This window comes from Phoca vitulina, unplaced genomic scaffold (genome assembly GCF_004348235.1).
Source record: "Phoca vitulina isolate PV1807 unplaced genomic scaffold, GSC_HSeal_1.0 scaffold1, whole genome shotgun sequence".
NCBI classification, from domain to species: domain Eukaryota; kingdom Metazoa; phylum Chordata; class Mammalia; order Carnivora; family Phocidae; genus Phoca; species Phoca vitulina.
In genome coordinates, this window is record NW_022589704.1 from 102,722,028 (window position 1) to 102,743,392 (window position 21,365).

The 21,365-nt window shown below is 44.3% G+C and overlaps 1 long non-coding RNA gene across 1 annotated transcript; it reads left to right on the forward strand.

Moving 5' to 3' along the window:
* Positions 1-434: 434 nt before the first annotated feature.
* On the forward strand, positions 435-14,105 carry LOC116646248. The gene is made up of 3 exons (XR_004302109.1): positions 435-589; positions 4,520-4,652; positions 13,836-14,105. It is a non-coding gene; the product is annotated as an uncharacterized LOC116646248 (long non-coding RNA).
* Positions 14,106-21,365: the final 7,260 nt, after the last annotated feature.

Sequence of the window (21,365 nt, forward strand, 5' to 3'; positions counted from 1 at the left end):
TATACAAAAGGGGCACAGGACCCTATCCCCACGCCGGAGGAAATTTTGGTGTGGTTGGTGACATTACACACTCAGCTATGAAACTCTTGGGCACAACATTGGTAGCACGTGAGGACCAGAATTGTGCTACGGACCACCCTTGAGAGTATGGCTGATGGCCTCCTGCTGGTGTGGAGCTTATTTGGATTTGTTGCATCCTCATTGCACACGGAGGCAATCAGCTAAACTCTGGAGGAGATTTTTGCTTTCAGGAAACAAATTCAGTTCCCATATTGGAATTCTCAGGGTCTGCCTGAAGTCTTGGCTGTCATTTGAGGATATTTCTGTGCATGGAGATCTTTTCGAAGAGCCTGCCCACTGGTTCTCATCTTTTCCAACTGCTCAACATTTTAAGGGGGAAGGGAGAGTAGACTTCCCATTGCTGAGCACTACATGTGAGGGTGGGGTTAGGCTGGTTGCATCTATTTTTCTACTTCATCTTGACTGTGACTTTACCTGTGGCCATTACTGTCATTTTGCAGACGAAGAAATGAGGCTCAGAGAGGTTGCGTAACCTGCTCACGTGCTCAAGGGAACAAGTGCAGAGCTGGTAAGCAGAGTTGCTGGGATTTAAGCCAAGTATATGATCTTGCTTCTGTGTTCAACTCCGTATTTCCTTGCAGAAGACTCTCCGTCCCTGCCCCTTGAAAGACCTTACACTGCTGTTGACTTGCACGGTTTCCGGTTTGTACCTTCTCTGAGCACGACCCCCTAGACGGCTTATGACATGCCCTGTGTGGTTGGCTTATGTGTGGTATTTGTAAGGTTGGTTGTTTCCTGGGTGGAGGAGGGGGAGAGTTTAGTTTGCTTTTCTAAACAGGTAAGATCCCTGAGGGTAGGATGTTTATTCAATCAACATATATGAGTTGTGTACCTACTATGTTCCAGACACCCATCTTAGGCACTAGAAAAATAGTTATGGACAAAATAGACACTGCTGTTTTTCCGAGACTTATATTTTGGTTGGAAGATAGACAATTTAACTAACCAAAAGTTTACCAACTATTCAGCTAACGAACATGTACCATTTGCTAGAGGATGGAAACTACCATGGAGAAAACAAACAAATAAGTGAACAAACAAGAAAGGGAATGGAAGTATCATTGGGGAAGGGGTTTACAATTTACAAGGGATGTTCAGAGGCAGCCTAGCTGTAAGGTGACATTGGAACAAAATGTGAAGGTGATAAGGGATAGGAAACAGAAATAATGCGAGGAGGAGTCTAGGAAGAGTGTTCCAGGTGGAGGGAATGACAAATGCAAAGACCCTGAGGTAAGAGGTGCAGGTCTATTTATGGAGTGGTGACTTGGACCGAATGGGGCAGTGGTAAGAGGTGATAGGGCGAGGCAGGTGATGGGGAGCTCTGGGAGGACATGAGTCATTCTGTTGAATTTGTCTTTTATTATGAATGAGATTGAAAGTTAGAGGAGGGTTCTGAGCCCAAGAAAGACATGACTCCAGTTATATCTTAACAGGGCTGCTTTGCAGGGAAAAGCCAGATGTCAGGAAGGAATTGCAATAATCAAGGCAAGTGGTTAGCGCCTAGGATTGGATCTGCCCATGTTCTTTGCAATGCACTCTCCTTCTACAGCTCATAGAAGAGCGCTTGGCAGATTGTAGGTGCTTGATAAACGCTTGCTAAAACCAGAGCGCAAGGAGGGCAGTGTAGTGTCATGTCTGAAGAGGGTGGGCATTACTGTGGGAGTTCAAGCCTCAGCCTTGCTGCTGTGAGGTGCCCTGCTATGTGTGACCTTCTATCTCCGTGCCTCAGGTTCCCGAACTGAAAATGGGAATGATGACAGTGTCAAGCTTGCAAGCTTTGTGTGAGGATTGCACATATGTCATGTGCTTAGAAGAGGCCCCGGCCCACAGTCAGTGGTCAATAAATACCAGCAATCACTGAGGCAAGAGCAGAGGCTTTATGTTCTGTGCATTTGTTGAAAAGCGAAGGGAAATGGTGAGAGGAAAATACTAGAAATATTTGTGCAGTATTTGGAAATGTGGGACATCCAGAGTATTTTTTTTGCTATGTTTTCATTCAAGCAATTGCAATTTTTGTCTACCATCATTTTTCTTTCCTGTTATGCCATCAGATTTTCTTTTTGGTGACATAAGTTGCAAATACGCTCATGGTCCAATCGGGTGGGAATGGGGATATGGGTTCTGTTCTCTGCCTCTGCTCCTCCATGTGGAACAGCCTGCTGTTTCTCCCTTTTGATCAGGCTTCATGGCAACCATAGAATAAAGTTTATTGCTAATGTTATTAGTTTCTAATCAGAGCCCACTGTGATTATTACCTAATAGTTATTGCTTTGCACTTCCAACCAGATGTCAAAAATAATAAGCCAATAAAACTGCTATTAATTTAGTCTGCATGACAATTTTAGGCCCTCAGAGCTTGAGATTCGGGGCCTCATAAAAGCAGGGCACAAATAATTTGAGTGCTCAAAAGTAATAACAAAAATGGTGAGAATATGAATTAATACGTTAAGTGTTTCTAATTTAAAAATGAAATGTGTGGCTATGAATACCAACATTTCTCATGTGCTTTTCTAGGCTGAATGGAGCCGTCCTCCCAGATTCCATCCTGCAGGGTTTGGGCAGCATGGCTGAGGGAGTTGGCTTTTTATAGGAAGAAGATATGGTGCTACCATAGATCTGTTTGGATCTCATGAGAGAAGAGGGCCAGGTCTGCAGGTGCCTGGAAGAGGGGTCTCCTGGAATCATGGAGAACTCAGTGAAACCTGTTGGTGCTGCTGCCAGGCTCTGGGATGTTCTGATGGGCCCCTGCCTGCCCTGACACACACCCCATTTTAGGGAACCATCCTCTTTCTACTCATGCCCTCTGTCATCTTGTGTACTGTGGGGTGTGGGAGGCTTGTGTTCAAACCCTAATTGCCTCTCTATCTGAGGGAATGATCTAGAGCATCATCTCTGAATCTGAGTTCCTGAGTCTCAGAAAACAGCAACGTTAATAGCACTTACCTCACAGGATTACAGTTGAGCGTTCAAAGAAACAACAGAGGCACCTGGGTGGCTCAGTCTGTTAGGCTCAGTCTGCCTTCAGCTTGCATCATGATCTCAGGGTCCTGGAATCAAGCCCCATATTGGGTTCTCTGCTCAGCAGGGAGCCTGCTTCTCCCTCTCCCTCTGCTCCTCTGTCAAATAGATAAACAAAATCTTAAAAAAAAAAAAAAAGAAAGAAACAACAGATAAAAGGAGCTTAGCGCAGTGCCTGGCACTGAGATTTGGAGCTGTTTGTTACAGCAGCTGGGCTTCCCTGACTCATACACATGGACGGGACCTTGCCAAGCAGGTGAGCAGAAGGAGGGCACTGCAGGCCGAGTGGGCAGCATGAGTGCAGGCGTGGAACAATGTGCTCTGGGAGCTGAAATCGGTCAGCATTCTAAGATGATCTGCGGGAAGGCTGGGGGCAGAGAAGGGTGGCTGCAGAAGGGATGGAAGGGTTGTGCTTGTCATTTAGGATTACACAGTAGGCAGCGGGGACAATTGGAGAGTGCTAAGCAAGAGCTCGGACCATCCTTTCACTTTAGGGATGCTGTTCTGGGGGCAGTCCTCCAGGGAGGGTGGCTGAGGGTGGCACAGGGACTTGTCCCAGGCTGATGGATAAGGAGGCTTGCCAGATGACCCAGGGGAGACAGCGTGGAAGCCTGGATCAGGAAAATGGCAGTAGAGGCACAGATGGAGCTGGCGAAGTAGCTGTTTAAGAGGGTGAATCTACAGGACTTGGCCATTGAGTTGAGCTGGAGGTGTGGGGAGGGAAACACCTACTGTTTGCTCTCCCTTTTATATCCTCTCCCCCCACTCCCCTTTCATAATGACACTGGCTGTCAGAGTGTGAAATTTGGTTCTTGTTTTCTGGGTGCTTTCTTGCTTGTCACAGAACATGCTGATCCATGCTGATACCTGAGCAAACACCACCTTGTCCGTCAACAAAATCACTCATGTCCTGGCCCGGCTCTGCTGTCACCGGGGTGCACCATGTGTGGATGGAGAGGGCATCCACATGCATGTTCTCTCACTTCTGCCTCCCTTGCTGGGACCCCCTCCATGCTTCGATTCTTCCATTAGTGGACCTGAGGTATTAGGCTTGTCACCCACTCTCTCACAGTTGGATGGTGGGCATTGAGTCGTTCCTTCAATTGAGTCTGTTAGTAAATTCATCACAAAACAAGAAAAGGGGAAATTATTTTAAATTGATTCGAGTAGAATTTTAACATGTTCAGCACAGGCAACTTTGTGCTCAGGTTTAACACTTGGTGTGTTAATTGAGTTGCCAGTTTGGCCAGATTATCCTGTTAAAGTAGAAATCAATATTAATATTTCCTCCTCACTGTTAACCGTCTTTCTAGAATCGGGATTTTTCTTCCCTTCTTCTCCCTCTATGACTTTGTTACCTTTGCGTTTCTAATTGTGTCTGGAATTGATGGAGTTTTTTGTTTTTTTTCCAAAAACACAGGCGGTTTGTGATGATGCTGCATTTCCCATCATGTCTGGGATCAGTGTTTGTAATAGATTTGCTTTTATGCCCGGCTCCTGAAGAGCATTCTCATTATCTGATAAGAGAAGCTGATCTCCAGTAGCCTTCTGAGGTAATGAATCCTTTTCATTTGTTTGCTCGCATGTCCAGGCTGGTGGGAGGTTGGGGGGAGCTTGTCTGACATACATCTTGGGGGAGAGCTTTACTGGCCACAGGCAAGGTCCCTATGCTGCCCACACCATCCACTCAGGACCACCGACCTGTGTTGTCAGCCCTCTCTTTCAGGGCCACGTGTTCATCATCTGACAAGGTATGTGTGCTCATCTGTGTCCCCTGGGATGTTCACTCATGTGTGTTCCCCCCTGCGTGGGGCACTGGGGTGCTTCAGTCTGCATGTATCACTGGTGCTTGTGCCAACAAGGACTCTCGTTCCTTTTCTCATGCTCCTTATTGAGTGTTGTCAGGGATTTTATTATTCCCTCTAGGAACGGCTCTCGATTGGTTAGATGTAAAGTCCTCAGCGTGCCATATAAGGTCCTCTGTAATCTATCCCTGCTTATCTCCTTGGCCTCATCTCTAGCCCCTATAACGGGGGCCCAAGTTGGAGTTATGCAGAGCTGCTCATAATTTCCTGAAGACACCTTGCAGAGCTGCCTTGCAGTGCTGTTCCACCTCCCCAGAAAGCCCTTCCCCTCTAGCCAGCCCTCCAGGCTGAATCTGAATAGCCCTTCTCCTCAGAAATGCCCCCTGCCTTGCAGAGGACTTGCTTCGTTTCTCCCTTTAGAGCCCTTGTTTGTCTTTCCCTCCTCCCCCACCAGACACAGAGTTCCCTGGGAGTTAGGGCTCTGCCTTGCCCATCTCTATTGCTCCCACCTAGCATGCAGCCTGGTGTGGAGACGCGCTCCATCACGGCTGGCTGCGGGACATCTTTTCATGTGTATTATGGTAACCGGCCCCTATGGTAAGTACTTCCGGTGCCTCACTTCACTCCATCCGCAGCACACCTCTGTGAAGTAGGTGCTGTTCTTTACCTCTGTTCCACAGATGAGTCATTCGAGGTGCAGAAAGGTGAAGACACCTGTCTAAGGTTGCTCAGCTTGTAAGCGGAGGAGACAGGAACCAACTGCTGGTCTCTCGTGCTTCAAACCCTACGGACTGAGCCACATTGATACATGGCTCTTTCTGTGCTCTCCGTTGCTCCTGCCCCTGCTTCGTGACAGGCTTACATTCTCCCCCGTGACCTTCCTGCCTCTCTCAGAGGATAGACAGTGCTGTAAGAGAAGGCGGTGGTGTTTGTAAAGTCTAAAAATGGAGCTTAAGTGTGCTGCACGCAGGCTGTTCTCTGCCACCCTCCCCACTCCCGTTCTGTATACTCTCTGGCTCTTTCTGCCCTGCTCTGTGTCCCAGGAGCTCAGCTCTAGGGGCTCTTCCCCTGTTCTCTGACTTCCCACACAGTTGGCCAACGGAGGCACTGGGATGGGGGGACAGGGGGCAAGGTGGCTCTTTGCCCTGCTCCCTCCCTGTGTCCTCCCAGAGCAGTGGTTGTCAAACTCTTTCTGTAAAGTGCCAGATGGTAAATATTTTAAGCTTTGTGGCCCAAGAGACAAAATTAAGGATGTGATTTAGATACTTATATAACCATTTGAAATGTAACCATTTGAAAATGTAAAATCGTTCTGAGCTCATGAGCTATAACAAAGCAGGCAGCAGGCCAGATTTGGCCCATTGGCCGCAGTTTGCCAACTGATGGTCTGGACGCTAGAGCCAAGGTTCATCTGGAGGGCTGTTCCAACGCAGATCACAGACCCCCACCCTCAGATGTTCTGATCGTGTGGATCTGCAGTGGAGACGGAGGGCTTGCCTATCTAACAAGTTTCCAGCTGGTGTTGATGCTGCTGGCCTGGCTCCCGCCATCCAGGAACCATCAGTGTAGGGAGGGCACCTGCCAAGTGTTCCCTTGGGCTCAGGGACTCCGTTCTCTCCCTTTGCTGCTTTAGGCCTGAGTGCTTCCCCATCCTTCGTTGGTCCCTTAATGCTGCCTAACTCTCTGCAAATTGTCCTTCCCTCCGGCTCTCTTCAGTTAAGCCCTTTGCGCGTGCCGCCTTTGTTTGTTGGAATCTTACGGATACTACAAGCATTTTCGTTTTGCAGAAATGGTCTGGGAACAGTGTGCCTGTGTACTTTTCACGGATAACTCTTGGAGGAGAATGTTGCATCACTGAATTATTCTTGTATTGACTGCCTCAACATTACTTAGGGGTCTCCTCTGTGTGTGGTTCTGCAGGAGCTGGGACCAGGTTACATGACAAATAGGATAGGGCTGAGTCCGTGTTATGGAACAGGCTTCTGTAGAGTGCTATTGGGTGTGTGAAGGCCGCCCAGCTCGGTGGGAGTGGCTCAGAGTGGGCTCTCCAGAGGAGGTGACATTTGAGATGAGTTCAAAGAAAAAGCAGGCATTGGCTCACCGGGAACTGAAAAAGGGTCTTGGGAAGTGGAGCGTGCAGAGCACCCATGTGTGGAGGTATTTAGGGAGCCGTGGGACTTTGGTTTGGCCTAAGAATGATTGTGTGTGTGTGTGTGTGTGTGCACGTGCATGTGTGCACAAGGAGGGGCAGAGTCTGAGAGTGGCCAATACAGCTAGAACAGTGAATAGAGGCAAATCACAAGGCCTTCACTGCATCCCGGGTAAACATGAGGACACTGGGGATTTTTATCAGGGAATGACATAGTGAGATTTCCAAGTAGGAAGATCACCTTAGTGGTGATTGCGTGAATGGAGAGGCTTGGTGGCGGGGAAGGATGGGTCCCTAGCAGGCTGCTGGGCTGGATCCCCGCCGATCCGGGTTGGGACTGGCTGAGCCTGGAGGTGGTGTTGGCAAATGAGCTTTAGGATAATCTCAAATCAGTTTCTGCCATTGGGCATGGGCCCCCCGGTGGGTCTGTAAGAAGCCAATGCCTAGCCTAATCGAAGGCTTCACCCCCTTCCTCTGGGAGGTGATATTCTTGCTCTGCCAGAGGCTGAACCCCATGACTCCACTCAATGGCTTCATTTCACAAATTAAAAATATCAACTATGTGAATCATTTCAAAGAAACTACAGTGTAAGGAAACCATTGCAGCTCAAAGTCTGTGTTTCCTGTGAAGCATGCGCTTTCTGAAACATTTACCCAACACCTCAGAGAGCTCCCACCAACACATCTACCTTTTTGGAAAGGTCAGACTTTTTAAAGGTTAATTGTTACCCTTAAGAAAAACGTAAAAACAAACTGCACGGCTGCATATTTAATAAGTGTTGGGTATAGCATTTCCCAGAAGCACAATTCCTGATGATTTGATTTAAACAAATACAGCCGGGTCTGGAAATAAAGCGCCATTGGCAACTTCGGACTTGGAGAAAGCGTGCATGCTGTCTGTGGTTTAAGGAGTATCATTATACTTCTGAAATGTCCTCTGGCCAAAGAACCCCAGCCGGCCAGGAATGTGAGCAGTGCTAAATCCTTGGATCTGTGTGTGTGGACTATGGTGGCTGAACAGCGGAGCTCAGAGAGGCCTCAAGATTTCACTCCTGGCCCTCTTGTCAGACCTCTTTCTCCCTTAGCAATATCCTCCCCTCCCAGGTTGACCAGCAACCTCTCTGAGGGGGGCTGCTCCATCTGTCTCCTTCCCTCTCCCTCCTTGTGGTCTGCTGGAAAGCTCTCCCTGAGCGCCCTGCAGGTGCCTCTAGCCATGTGGCCAAACCAGACTGGTGTCTCTGTTTCCCTTTGGGCTGGCTCTGCCGTTCACCCCTCCCTATACAAGCTCTTCCCTCCTCCTCCTTGTACAGACTCTTCCCTCCTCCTCCCTGTGCTCACTGCTCCCAGCTTGAATCCACCAGTGGTTTTCTCAGGACTCATTGTTCTTTCAGGACCCTGTCCACCCAGTTGTCAAGTCCTATTGATGTCTTCCTCCTAGTCTGACTCAAGCTTGTCTCTTTTCGTTGCTGTGGCCACCCCTCTGGTCAGAACCTCTCTCCTCGATTACCACCATAACTTCCCACCTGTCTTTGTTGCGGGGCATCCGTGTTGCCCACTGACACAGACAAATTTTCCTGAAGATCCCCTGTGATTCTGTAAATCCCTTGATCAAAATTCTTGCTGTTTTCTTTTTACCTCTGAAATGGAACTCAGAATTTCAGTATTCACTACCTTTGTCCTAATCTCTTAACTCTCCACCCTCCCCCACCAATTTAAATTGTAAGAACACTCAAGAGCTCTCCCCTCCTAGGCAATTGGTTAAGTGTACAATATGGTATTAACTAGAGGCGCCTTGTGGTACAGATCTGTGGAACTTATTCATCTTATATAACTTTTCCATGTCAAAGTGAATGGTCTCTATTCCCCAGACTCACAGCTCACCTTTCTCCCCTGTGCCTTTCCTGTTGCCCTTCATGCCTGGAGGCCTGGAATGCCCTCTATGCTCCCCTCCTTCAGGGGTCCGCTGGGGTGCCCCATCTGCTCACCCCCTTTCCTGGTCACTCCATGTGTGTTCTTTTGGTGTCATTTCTCACAGGTTGCTGGGTCTTATGGCTATTTTGTCCATGGGTTGTTCATCCTGTTGGAATGTAACTTATTTACCTTGTAGCCTCACAGGCAAACTTTCTGAAGATTTCTTTAAAAATCTGTAGAATAAGGATAGCCATTCTTTCAAAATAGATGTTTGGGAAATATTAAATGACTTAAGTATATAAGTTCCTAACAGAATGTCTGGGATACTGTGGTAAACACATAATTATTGTCCATAGTAGGTACAGTCATTTTCAAAGGAAGGAAGGAAGGAAGGAAGGAAGAAGGAAGGAAGGAAGGAAGGAAAGGAAGGAAGTGAAGGAAGTAAAGGAAGGAAGTGAAGGAAAGAAAAAGGGAAGGAAGGAAGAGAAGGAAGGAAGGAGGCAGGAAAGGGAGGAAGGGGCAAAGTAAAGTTAACTGCTAGAACGTCCTTAACTGTATTTCCCTCTGCAGTCAGACCGTACCCTTCTTGCCCCTCTGGCATAGCATACTCCATCCCACCTCTGTGCCTTTATTTTTCCTGAAAGTACTGGCATGTGCTAAATCCCTTAAGTATTGAAGTAAGATTTAGGAGGGATATGTTTTCCCCTCCAGCTCCCTCATTGGGTTGGCCTCCTTGGAGGAAATCTCCGGGCTCTTCCGCCCTCTCACTTACAGTTGTGCTGGCTCAGTGATGCACATCAGGAGGAGAGGGAGACATAGGTATTTATTCCTGGTTTTTCTTGCTTGGTTGCCCAGGCCGGCTGTGTCCCTGAGTGAAGGCCACCCCACCTCATGTTGCCATCTTGTTCTCCAGGTCAGGTGACCACTCCTCCCCCCTCCCCTCAGCTGTTGCTCCTGGTTGTTACTCACTCCAGGGTGACTGTGTATTCCTCCATCTCTGCCCACAACTTAAATAATCTCTTTATTAAACTCCCCTAACATTTTCCAGAACTTCCTTCCAAGATGCTAATATTTTGACTGATACACTCCATGAATGCCCAGTGGGTCAAATCTCAGAAACATTGTGTCCAGCAAAAGAAGTCCCACACAAAAGAATGCATGTGAAGTTCAAGAACAGATAAAAATAATCCACAGTGATAAAAGTCAGAGCTGTGGTTGTTTGGTTTTGGGTTGGGGTTTGGCAGGAGGGAAGAAGCCCTGTGGAGAAGGAACAACATATGTCCCATATCCAGGCTGTGCGATGGCAAGATACTCATGGTCAGTGGTAGTTGTCAGGTAGCCTGGGGGTATCCAGCTGTCATGGATGCAGACAGAACTGCATGAACATTTGAAGGCAGCCGGATATGCACAGCTGGAACTCCCCGGCTAGATCTTCTACATCTACTCCACTCTCAGAGCCATATATGTCTACAGCCATATCCTTTGGGAGCTAAGATTGTGAAGGGACAGCTACACTAACTGACTCTTCTTCATTCTCTGACCTTCATTTCTGGAGTTCCCACAAGAATTCATCTTTTTGGTGCAATTTGTCCCAAGATGTCCATCAAGAGTTGAATGCAAAACAAATGGAGTGCTTCACAAAGTGTTAGGCACCATTTTGTATTTTCCTGAATCTATTCCATGTAGTTGGGCTCTGAAGAATGCTACGGGCAGTTGCCTGGGAGATCACACATGTGCCTGGAAGGGAATGGGTATGGTATTTCTCCACAGCCTCTAAGTTGTTCAGAAGATCCTTTCTGACCAGAACTGAGGAACCTAATATGACCTCTTCTGAGAATCCTGCCTGGTTGGGGGTTTAGCCTTTTGAATAAGCTTTAGTTTGGGGAATCTGAATGTGAGCTTCTAGATTTCTGTGAGGATTGTCTCCTGAAGGTAGCAGGTTCCCTGAAGGTAGCAGTCTACTATTTCCCCAAAGTCACAAGAATTGGGAGCCGTTGTCTCAGCCTTTTTTGTGGGCTCAGTTTCTCTAGTTGTGTCTCACAGTCAATCACTTTCTCGCCATCCTGCTCCAGTTGGGTCTGATCTTCCAAACTGCAGTCATGAGGGGTTGGTATATAGCTTACTGCAAGAGTCTGGAGAGGTTTTACACCTTGACGTCTTTTCTCCTTCCTATTGGTGCAAGTTCAGAAATGTGCCTTGTGGTCATGGTACCATCACATTGCTGCATGCCAGTGTGAGAGCTTTTGGATATTCTGCCCTGGAGACAGATTTATGACTTTTGACCTTGTGTAATTTCTAATTCTGAACCATGCATTTTTTTTTTTTTTCTATTAGTCACTGTTTCTCCACATCCGAGGCCTGCCTTCCTTAGGGCATTTCAGTGGCACATTCCCATTGCAGCTCAAAATCCTCCTCTTCAATTTGGCATTACCTTCCCACAGATGCCTTATCTAGGCTGACATCCATGTATCTGTGACCAGGGATTCCAGGCTTGCTTGAATTTATCCCTTGGCAGAAGACCAGGCTCTGGGGAAGTCTGTGCTGGCAGGAGAAGCAGAAAGCCCTTCTCAATTATCTCAAGCTGGGTGATCAAGGACTGACCTTTTTTAGGATTGAGCATCACTAGAAGCTGCATTAACCACCAGTTTCCAGGATTACCTCTGGTTGATCAGCTGATAAGTTTATTTCTTGTTCTTCATTACCCTGGCCAGGACACCAGTGCGTGCTCTGTATGCATTGCTCTCTACCTGCCTTGACATGGACATCACTCCTTCACATTGTCATGTTGATTTCAGGGTTCTGTCACTGATGTCATCTGACCCAAACATCAACATGGCCCATGCGGGACTGATCATCTTTCTCCCCTTACCTGTACATCCACTGGTTTGGCAGTCAGGATAAGGGTGCCCTTTGGCTCATCCCTAGGGTGGTCATTTCATCTTCATTCCATTGGGGTTCAGTTTCTCAGCTTTAAGATCCTAGGCTAGCACCCTAGGATCACTTAGGGCTGCTTTTCCTCCTGATATTTAGGTAAATAGGACTCAAATATTCAATTTCATGGACTGTGTGTGAGCTCAGAGCTTTCTGCACAATTCCTGTGAATTCTAAACTCAAGTCCCCAAGTTCCCCACAAGGACCTCTTTGCTGACTTGGGTGCAAATCTGGGCCCATTCATACTTTCCTTCCAAATTTGACTCAAACCAAGCTCATATTCTGCCACTTCTGTGTTCTGTTTGTTTTTGTTTTTGGTAGGAAATAAGCTGCTACAGGCCAGTCAGCTTTCTTTATTCTCCTTCCCTCAATTATGATGAATATAGTTTTCTCTCTTTCCTTAGCTAAGCATTTCAGAGTTGGACCTTGCAGTATTCACCAATATTATTCCAGGCTCAATTGCGGGCCATATTGCCAGCATGAAATAGGTCTGTGTTTGCAAACGAGGAGGTTGGCGATGATTATTTAACAGTATTTGGCTGAAGAGTTGTGATCTAAATGTAGATACATTGAGAAAAATGAGAGTTAAACCACTTATTTCCCCATTCAGATATGTTTCCACAAAAAGCACATTAGCCTTTTTTCTTACTCCTTGAGCTTACTTTTTATTAAAATAATTGCATTCCTATTATTAAGTATTCACTGGATCCATATTGTAAATAAGATTTATAATATGCCTTAAATAAATGATACATACTAAGTTACAATTGGTACTTGGCTTAGTTCAACTTCCCAGCTACTTTTAATCACCACTGAATGCAATTTTTAAACATAAGATGTTCATACCATTTTCTCTTCTTTTTTATTCACACATTTCAACATTTTTCCAGAGGCTTCAGAAATGTAATTCTTTTTTCCTTTTCTTTTCTTTCTTCCTCTTCTTCTTCTCCTCCTCTGCCTCTTTCTTCTTCTTCTGGTTTAGACTGATAACTTATTTACTTATGAGGTATAGTTGACACAGAAATATAATTCTTAACGCCCATACAATCTGTCATACTATCTGCATCTGCAAAAATCAAAATTTTTATTTCATTTCTGACATCTACAAATGCATTTGCACAGAAACCTGCTTTTAGCCTAGGGCTTTAGGTCAGACTGCCTGGGTCTGACTGTGGACTTGGCTCGGCAGAGGCTCTGTGACTTCGGCTAGGTCTTCCTTGCCCCGCTGTTCTCATCCACACAGGTCTGATAACGGGAGTACCCATGCCAGAGGATTGCTGTGAGTACCAAATGTGAATTACATGAAAAGCCTTTGGGTCAGTGTCCAGCACAGAGTAAGCCCTTGATAAAAGTTGCCTCTTAGTCTTTTCTCATTCTTATTCTTAGTTTTTGCCAACATCTCCATTAGAAATTGCCATCTCGCTCCCCAGGCTGCCTGCATGTCTGCACAGGTTGTGCACTGCATATCCTTAATTCTCTTCATTCTTCACAGTTTACGGAGAATCCCTTGAAAATTCTCTACTCCTTGATTTAAGTGGCTTTCTGGGCAGAGTAAAATAAAGTAGTTTTGTGTGGGGGCCAGCTGGAGGCCTTGCATTAATTACAGGAGTAATAATAGTGCTCCCTAAGAAGGCAATTGTTGCTTTTGGAAATCTCAGGTGAACAGTGCTTTCTAGAATAAATATGCTTTGGTTGGGACGCCTGGGTGGCTCGGTTGTTAAGCGTCTGCCTTCGGCGCAGGTCATGATCTCAGGGTCCTGGGATCAAGCCCCGCATCGGGCTCCTTGCTCGGTGGGAAGCCTGCTTCTTCCCCTCCCACTCCCCCTGCTTGTGTTCCCTCTCTCGCTGTGTCTCTCTCTGTCAAATAAATAAATAAAATCTTAAAAAAAATAAAATAAAATACACTTTGTTCGACAACAAGCAATTTTATTTCTTCACAGGTAGATGCAAACCAAGAGTCAACTAAGAACTTAAGAAGTTGTATGAGGAGCTGTGTGGAATCGGAATGACTGCATTGTCTAGAAACCAACCTAGCTGACTTTCTGAATGAATTTGTCTTCACCTAATTTACTGTTAACCTGTACCCCTATAGCTAACTATATTGCTTACAAGTCCCAGTTAGACTACATGAAGTCTGCCAAGTTGAATTTCATTTCTCTGTCTCAATTTTTCACTCATCATTTCAAGAGAAACTTCACGGGGATGTAAAGTACTTTGAAATGTAAATACAACTATATATATTTTAATTTTTTATATATATATAATAAACCACAAAATACTATGCAAATATCTTATTAAAATTGTATGTTTTCAGGGCGCCTGGGTGGCTCAGTCATTAAGCGTCTGCCTTCGGCTCAGGTCATGATCCCAGGGTCCTGAGATCGAGCCCCGCATCGGGCTCCCTGCTCCGCGGGAAGCCTGCTTTTTCCTCTCCTACTCTCCCTGCTTGTGTTCCCTCTCTCCCTGTGTCTCTCTCTGTCAAATAAATAAATAAAATCTTAAAAAAAATTGTATGTTTTCTCTGAAAGAAGATAAAGGTCCAAAGATTGTTTTAATTCACATTTTTTAGGAAGACTATCTTTCAATTAAAATTAGGAATAGTGGTCTTTGTGAATGAGGAAAAGTCTATTTAGATGTTGGTTTCATTCACATGGTGAAGGACTCCAGTTCAGATCTCTGTATAATATAGTGCTATTTTTTTCTTTTTAGAAATGCCTTTAGTTTTCAAAGGTCATCTGTGTAAGCAGGTAAGACCAAGGTCATAGACCCTCCCTCACTGTGTGCTGATGAGGTTGTACTTTGGGTGAATTTTATTTTGGATCAGCAAAGACAAAGAGTATAATATGGTGGAAAGCACAGTGGATTTAAAATTAACAGACCTGCATTTGCCTTTGATTCTCCTGAGTAATCTCAGATAAATTAATGAATCTCTCCCTACTACCTTGCTTTTCTATCCTCTTGCTGATCCCTCTGAAATGTATTGCATGTCTTAATTGTTCAGACACCCACCTACTGAGTATCAGTGGACTCAAATACAACCATTTGTTGTTATCTCCATAAAAACAATAAACATAATCTTTTTAGCTAGCTAGATTGTTTTCTAGCACTTCCTTGGAATCGCAGAGATAAATTTTGGTTCAGATCTCAGAGATTATCAGATGTCTGGTTTTTTCTTTGCATATTAATTTAATACTAAGCTTTAATTAGAAAATATATGATATTTATTAAAGTAAAAATGTTCTTTCATGTCCTCATATTCTATTAAAGACTTAGGAAATTATATACTTCCAAAGGAAGAAAGATATATTTAAAAAGTACAAAACATATATGAAAAAAATTTGTTGCTGTTAGAAATGTGCTCCCCAAATTCATATGTGGAAGTTCTAACTGCTAGAATGTTATCTTACTTGGAAATAGGGTCATTGCAAATATAATTAGTTAAGATGAGGTTGTCCTAGAGTAGGGCGGGTTCCTAATGTGATATGACTGGTGTCCTTATAAAAAGGGGAAATTTGGACCCAGGCACACCCTGGGAGAATGTCCATGAAGACGAAGGCAGAGATCTAGGTGCTGCTTCTACAAACCAGGGAATGCCAAAGATTGCCAGCCAGCCCCTAGAAACTAGGAGAGAAGCCCCAAAAGGCTTTTAGGAGATTGTTGGTAGAAATATAATTGTTAAAGGTGCTTCTGGTGAGGCCTCAGGTGGAAAGGAGGAACATGTCTTTGGAAACTGGAGAAAAGGAAATCCTTGTTAAAACGTGGCAGAGGACTTGGCTGAATTGTGTTCTATTTTTGGAAAATAGAACCTGTAAGCAACAGACTTGGATATTTAGCTGAGGAGATTTCTAAGCCAAGTGTTGAAGGGGTAGCCTGATTTCGTCCTTTGATCATAGTAAAATGGAAGAAGAGAGAGATGAATTGGCTGGACAACCATCTGCTAAAGAGATTAGGCTTGTGGCTTGTGATCCCACCAACCATCTCAGCAGAATGCCACCAGCTTGGACTTGAAGGGGATAGACATGGGATGGAATGAAGGCAGCCTGCTGGACTTCTAGGATTCCACAGGCAAAAAAATGGGCTGACAGTGCTATTCAGCTGTGAACACATGAAAGAGAAGAATGACTGACCTCCCAAAGCAATTCAGAGGATGGCAAGGCTGCTGTGGCCCAAGCAGGGCTGCGGGGCTCAGGCCTTCAACCAGCTGTGGTGCCTGTGAGGCTGCCTGAGCCTTCTGCTTAGGGCTTGCTGAGTCAGTGTTGATATGGCAAGTCAGCACCAGGTCTGAACTCTGCTCTGCATCGAACTCCTCAGTTTGGAACCTGGATTCTGCTCTTGGTTCCCATGCGGTTGGCATCCTTGGTGGACTTGGGCCACTTCTTTTCATCCCTCTTTGCCCTCTTTTGTGTTTCTGTTTTCTGTTGTGCTGTCTCAAAGTGGTATTTGTCGTAAGAAGAGAATCACAGGGTAGGACATTGGTATAGACCCCTATCATAAGCCTGTTGTTCAAGCCCCACTGACAGCCTGGTGAGTTTGTGGTTCTCACTGGACTCATGTCCAGTGGGACAGAATTTTCTGTGACTAATGAAACTTGATGAGGTTCTCCTACCATCTCAATTTTTTGTCCTACGTGCTTGGTTTTGATCCATCAAGAGCGTTCCTTCATTTTTTTGCCTGCTGGGGTGCAGAGTGCCAAGTCTGTATTTGGAGGAGGATGACCATCAGGTTGGGGGCCTGAGACCAGAAATGTTCTACTGACCACTGCCAGCTTGAATGAGCATGTCTCAGTCACCTCCAGGAAAATCTGCTTCTTACATGTACTCTCATTTTGCTCCTAATTCTTGCGCCCATTTCTAAATGACATACCTTCACCGAGGGTAATTTGGGGCTTTGGTGGCCACTCTGGGTAAGATTTGACTGGAACGAAATTGTTCATATGACAGATACTTTAGGAAAGAAAAGGAATATAATTTCTTAGACCCAATGGTCACCATTTTTGACAGGTGTGCAGAACCCCCAAATGAAATTCTGATTCAAAACTTGCTTCCCTAAGAGTGTTTGACCAGAGCTAATGAGCTATTTGATTTTTGGCAACAATAGACTGGACTCATTTCCCTAGTAAATCCTCCTCTACCATGTCCTCGGTTGCTTTTCAATATCAGCTATCTCTTTCCCCTCATCCTCTGATCTCTCTCCTTCCTCATCTTTGTCAACTGCTCCCTTCTCTTGTCCAGACCCCCTACTTTTTTTGTGATGACTCTCCTAGACTCCAAAATGCCAACTGCCTCTTAAGATCCACTCCTTCAGGAGCCAGCTATTCAGGCAACTCTAGAACTTATATCTTGGGCCTGGACTGAATTAAAGATTTCCCTAAAAACACACACTATTCATGAAAGAATTCAGAATTATTTTGGGTACATATGATCCAGGGTTACCTGACCTCTATCAGCTTGTACACATGGTGGTCAGACCTCAGATGCTAAGTCCTGGCTGGCAAATGTTGGTTAGACTGGAAAGGGATCTATAGGATGCCTCTTTCTACAATAAACTTGAAGGTTAAAAAAAAGTTTAGAAAAGTTAAGTCTTCTAAAAGCCACATCTGAAGCATTTCCAATAGAAATTGATTGGACCATAATTTAATCATGAAAAGCAGAGAAAACATGCAACTATAGGAGATTTTCAGGAAAGACAAGAAAAGACTTTCTAACAATATTCAGGAGTTTTAAAGAAGGCACCAGTGTAACAGTGGCCATTTAACTTCATTTTGTCAATGAAATTAAATCTGAAATTGGAGAACTAATTCAAAAACAGAAAATAGAATGGGAAATAGCCCCTTTATTTGAACTACAATAACTGGAAGGCCATTTTGAAGGAGCTTTAGAATAAAAATGAAATAGGACCCCAAATAAACTTACGCCCTGTAGATCAAGTAGCTAGGTATCACACTTCCCAGTTGATCACCTTCTGACAAGGACACTTACAGATATTGTAAATAGAAGGCAACCTGGAAAAAAAGATGGTCTCATCTTGCCAAGTAAAAACAAGACAAAGAAAACTCCTTCAAGGGGGTGTCTGGGTGGCTCAGTTGTTAAACGTCTGTGTTGGGCTTGGGTCATGATCCCTGGGTCCTGGGATTGACTCCTGCATCAGGCTCCCCGCTCAGCGAGGAGCATGCTTCTCCCTCTGCCTCTGCTGCTCCCCTTGCTTGTGCTCTCTCTCTCTCTCTGTGAAATAAATAAATACATTTTTTTTTTTAAAAAAAGAAAACTCCTTCAAGTCAGATCAGTGAGCATGCTTCAAGGAAAGCAAAAGCATCCAACACCCTGCCTTACCCTAAAATACTCAATGGTGAATTAGCTATATAGATAGAGGGCCAACCTCACCAATTCCTGGTGGGTATGGTTGCTACTCTTTCTATGTTAAACTCTGACATCTTTGCTCAAACTCTTCCAGATAAACATGCCAAGAGGTGGTAGATGTTTCAGATAACACACAGCTTTTCCCAATCTCCCAGCTTTTATTGGTAACCTTTTGGCCCTTTGGCTGGAACATTCCTTACTTCTGTGATACCACCCTTGCACATTTAATAGGGAGAGACTTATTTTGCAAATGGAATTGTAATATGATATGCACAGTAGAGGAACTGTTTCTTGAGGTTCTAGTGGATTCTTCTACTTATAATCGGATGGTTTCTGCTCTGGATATACCTTTGCCTTCTCCATTATGTTTGATGTATACCCCAAGTCAAGATCTTGACCCCATACTTGAAATTCTATGGGCTTAAAAATTCCAATGAAGTATGAAAAAAAAAAATGAAGCAGAACCCATTAATTCAAAAGGATCCACCAAACTGTTAGATAAATTTCCCTAATATTCCTTAAAGCCAGAAGCAAAGGAAGAGCTCAAATCTCTAGTTAAAATGTTTCTATCCCTTGTAATACTCTGTACTAGCTTTTATGACTCTGGTCTTGCCAGGAAAGAAACCAAATTGGCAAGAATATTGATTTGTTCAAGACATCAAGGCTGTCAACAAAATTATCTCTTACTTTGTAGCAGTACCCAACCCAAATACCAATGATGTTCTTCAATTCTATCTGAAGCCACTTGCTTTACTACAGTATGACTTTGCTCTTTCTTTATTAGTGTGCCTTTAGACTAGGATAGCCAATACCTTTTTGCTTTCATTTGGGGAGGACAACAATACACCTAGACAGTCATGCCCCAGAGGGTCACTGTAGGCTCCTCCTCTTTTTCCCAGGTCCTTAATACTTTAATCTAAATTTTCCTTGTGATTTGCATCACTATTCATTGTTGCAACACCTGACTTTTGCCAATCTCCTGCCCCTGTAAGAAGAAGGGGAGCTTCACGATTTTCTTACCTCAGTTAGGGGATATTTTGTACCACACTCAGATTTATTAGAGATCCCCACTGAGAACTCAGACCTAACTCTACATGTTTATGGAACATTCCTCAAAGCTGAGACTAGAGAATATGCTATTACCAGTTTAAGCTGTCCTCTAGAATATAGTCCTTACCATAGGTAAAATCAACCCAGATGGCAAAATTTATTGCACTTACTAGAACTTGTCAACTAGCCAAAGAACAGAGTGCAAACATGCATATAGATATCGGTAATGCTTTCGGAGTAGTGCTTGACTTTGGAATGCTTTTGAAACAAAGAAGTGTTCTTTTTTTTTTTTTAAGATTTTATTTATTTGACAGAAAGAGACACAGCAAGAGAGGGAACACAAGCAGGGGGAGTGGGAGAGGGAGAAGCAGGCTTCCTGCAGAGCAGGGAGCCTGATGTGGGGCTCAATCCCAGGACCCTGGGATCATGACCCGAGCTGAAGGCAGACGCTTGACGACTGAGCCACCCAGGCGCCCCCAAAGAAGTGTTCTTATCTCTATTGGAATCCTTATCAGAAATGGGCAATGAGTTAGGGAACTTATAGATGCACTCCTACATCCAATAGAGGTGGCTACTATAAAGGTCAAGGCCCATGAAAAGAAAGATAATATGGATGCTAAAGGAAATACTCTAGCACATCATTATGACAAATAAGCAGTCTTAACCAAGGTTATGATCTTAATTAAACCCTCAAAGGATTTAACCATGTCATTATAAAATATCAGTGACTACCCCTGATTTTGAAAAGGAAGAATGGAAAAAAAATCTGGTTGCACCCTTCACTCTATTTCTGGCACCACCAAGGTGGCCACTTGGTGGTACCAGATTATTTCAAATAGATATTAGCTAAATTTCTCTATGAACTACTCATTAGAGTACAAATTGGTTACCATCTTAAATCAACATTTGCGGGGAAACTTTCAAAGAATGGGTGGTTATTTTGAGGTCATATGTCACCTGTCAAGAACATAATCCTGAAAAAACTATAAAGAGGCATAGCCAGAAGACAAAGCCTCAGGGACCCTTTTGAACACCTTCAGATAGATTTTATCCAATTTCTAGCCTCCATGGGATTTTAATATGTTTTAGTTATTGTATGTCTATTTTTGGGATGGGTTGAAGCACTTGTCAAAAACAGTAGTACAGTAGTAAAACACTTGCTTGATTCTCTGTTTCCAATCCGGACATACCAACTTTTATATCATGTTACCGAAGCACATACTTCATGGGAACCTTTATAGAAAAACTCTGTAAGGTATTACCTATTACTCAAGAGCTACATTACTTTTACCACGCATGATCTGGAATGATCCAAAGAACCAAAGTATTCTTACTTTAAAATTAACAAAATTTTCAGAAACCCTATAGCTCCTTTGGCCAAAGCTATTCTGAAATAGCCCTTATGGCCATTAAGTTTATTCCCTCTAAAACACATTAATTATGTCCCTATTAATTGGTAAGTTGAAGTCCGATGAATTTAAGATTTTACTTCCAATACAAGAGTCTGCCATGCTGCATGCAGACCTAGTAAAATATTGCGAGTAACTCATGTACTATACCCAGACTATCACCAGCAGATTAACTCAACATCCCACAATATCATCCTGAACAGCTTCTTCATGAGACTTCAACCGTGAGATTTCGTGTATTAGAAGAGACATCAGAGAAAAACTGTTCTTGAATCATTTCGGAAGGGATCATATGTTCTGTAAACAACAAACACTCCAGGGAGTCAAGTTTTGGGTTCACATTTCACAGCCAAAGAAGCAATTCAGAGGAGCACACAATTGGAAGGTACTCCAAAAGGGGACCTCAAACTGGATTCTTAGAAATCTAGTAAGAGCTGGTCTTCAAGCAGGAGGGGAAGAATGAAGGGGGGGAAATCGGAGGGGGAGAAGAACCATGAGAGACGATGGACTCTGAAAAACAAACTGAGGGTTCTAGAGGGGAGGGGGTTGGGAGGATGGGTTAGCCTGGTGATGGGTATTGAGGAGGGCACGTTCTGCATGGAGCACTGGGTGTTATGCACAAACAATGAATCATGGAACACTATATCTAAAACTA